Here is a 2,611-nt window from a genome sequence, read left to right as displayed (position 1 = left end):
AGGAAGGAGGGGCACCTGGGTGGCTCAGTCGGGTAAGCGTCTGCCTGCCGCTCATGTCATGATCTCAGGGTCCTGGGATCGAGCCCCACGATGGGCTCCCAGCTCAGCGGGGAGCCTGCTTGTCCCTCTCCTTCCGCCTGCCACTGTCCCTGCTTCGGCACATGTGCGCTGTGTGTGTCAAATAAATAAAACCTTAAAAAAAATTAAGGCTCCTGAGTACTATGGAATTGAAAACTCTGAGGCTGGGGCCCAGGAATCCGTATTTTTAATACATCTCTTGCCCCTCACCCCACCCGGTCCTGATCCATATTTAACAAGCTAGGAAATGCTTCACAACCCATGCAATTATGTCCATATTATCACCTCTTTCTAGACTGTACTTTCTGCAGCTGTCCTTCCCATGTTTCTAGACTCAGCTCAAGTTCCATCTCCTCTGTGAAACCCTCTCTTAACCGACTCAACCAGAAGCCAGCTCCCCTACTGCCGCAGGGTAGGATCTGGGCAAGCACGATCCCCGAGAGCTAAGTGTCATGCGCATTCGGCAGGGGCTTGAGGAAGGGCTCAGAAATTTGCACTGCTATTCTGTGCCCCAGTTTCTTCTTTTGAGTTTTCAGCAGCCAAGAGAGATTTAAACCATGTAAACCAGTAGCTAGGACGCCTACTGTCTCAGCCTGTTTGGGCCACTGTCACAAAATACCACAGCCTCGGTGGCTTATAAACAACAGACGTGTATTGCTCACAGTTCTGGGGGCTGAAGGCCAAGGTCAGGGTGCCAGCAAGGTCAGACGAGGGCCGTCTTCCAGACTGCAGACTTCCCACCGCACCCTTGCACGGTGGAAGGAGCTAAGGGGCTCTGTGGGGTCTCTTTTGGAAGAGCACTCATTTCAGCCCCGAGGGGCTACAGGGAAGAAGAGGAATCATAAGGAGACAAGAGAAGGCCAAATGGACAACTGCACCTCTGAAATCAGGGAGGGAAGTAATGTCCAATATGGGGCCTCCTCTTGCCCAAATACCAGGCAAATACCTAATGGATCCTGCACAGGTGGGAGGACGGAAGGGGGGCGGTGGGGAGGGCTGGTGAGAGGTGGAAGGGTTGGGCTAGGCTGAAACGCCAAAACTCGGTGAGGCGAAAACACTAAATCAGTGCTTCCCAAAGGATACTTCAGAAACCTCTCCAACAGAAACACCCGGGGAGCTTGTAAACACGCACATCTCCGCACATCACAATCGCTAGAGCCCAATACCCCGCACCAGACAGGCTCCCCCTCCAGTTTCAACTCTTCCCTCTTCTAATTTGTCATCATACTGCTCCTGGGGGCTTTTGAGAGACGAGGGAGCAGCACAAGGCCTGAGAATTTGTCACCAGATGAGGGCGGTTCAGGGGAGAATTCCAGTCTCCCCACTTGGTGAGGGGGGGATTCAGGGAAACCCAATCAACAGAGAGCACCACATCTGGGTTTATTCTCAGATCCCTTCTTGCTTCATAGTTTCAAATCCCACCCCCCCACCCCCACCCCCCAAAAAACAGAAAAATAAATAAACCGAGTGTCTCGGTCAAGGACACGCTGCCTTTGTTGATTCTGCAAGAACCACAGAGTGCCACTGCTTATTTTCCCAGAGACCTTCAAGTATTTTCTTAATAACCTCCCATAGACAATAAAATTGTCAAGCCCAAGCTCCTCTACGGACTTCGCTGATTTACGCCGGCAGACTCACCATCTGCACCCAGAGGGTTTCGTGCAAACTCTCTCCCCAACTCTGGCTCAGTATTACTTCTCGAGCCAGGTGTCGAATATTCCTAATGCTTCCTAGAGTCTGTTCAACTGAACTGAGAACTCCAAAACACTATCTACGTTCAAGGTGAGGCGTAGGAAATTATCTGGGGAATTCAATATAAAAAAAAAATTACCTTACCTGTTGTTGCCAAATTACAAAGCATAATTTTAAGTACTTGATGCAGCGTCTAAAGAGAAATGCTACGTGGAGGACAGTGCATTAGGATTCCTTCCCAGTTGGGGATATAATCTGTTCTAATAAGCAACTGCCACGTAATTTGCAGACACTTCCATACCACGGTGGGATACCACGTTCAGCCGGAATGACAATCCCAAAAGCCGGAGTGAAGATCTTTGCCATATCTATCTATCCATCCATCCACCCAACGAATATTTATTCTCTATTCCCCAAAAGTCCTGTTCTAGTTGCTGTGATACAGCAATGAACCAAACACGGACAGGGGCTGCCCTCACGGGATTATCTTCTTGGGGGGAAATTGACAATAGACGCAAAAACAAAGAAAGTAATTTCAGAGAGAAATAAATACACAGAGGAAATAAGACAGGGTAACCGAACGGAGTGACTCAGAGAGGGGATGGTTGAGAAAAGCCTCTCTGCCCAGGTAACACTAGAACTCAAACCTGAATGACAAGAGGGAGCCACCAATGGGAAGGTCCGGAGACAAAAGGAGAAGGAATAGCGAATGGAAAGACCCCGAGGCCAAAAAGAGCTTGATGTGGCTGAGGAATAAAAAGAAGGCCAATACGGCTGTCAAGGCGCGAGTAAGGGAGAGTGGGTGGAGAGGTCAGTTAGGTAGGCCGCGCCAGATTGCACA

General features: G+C 49.7%; 1 long non-coding RNA gene across 1 annotated transcript in view; it reads right to left on the bottom strand.

Moving 5' to 3' along the window:
* The window catches only part of LOC103677710, a 330,990-nt gene that overhangs the window by 303,329 nt on the left and 25,050 nt on the right, over positions 1–2,611 (bottom strand). The window lies entirely within an intron of this gene.

This window comes from Ursus maritimus (genome assembly GCF_017311325.1).
Source record: "Ursus maritimus isolate PB19 chromosome X unlocalized genomic scaffold, ASM1731132v1 scaffold_X1, whole genome shotgun sequence".
NCBI lineage: Eukaryota > Metazoa > Chordata > Mammalia > Carnivora > Ursidae > Ursus > Ursus maritimus.
Note: the sequence above shows the minus strand (reverse complement) of the source record. Positions and strands in the feature narration are given on the sequence as shown.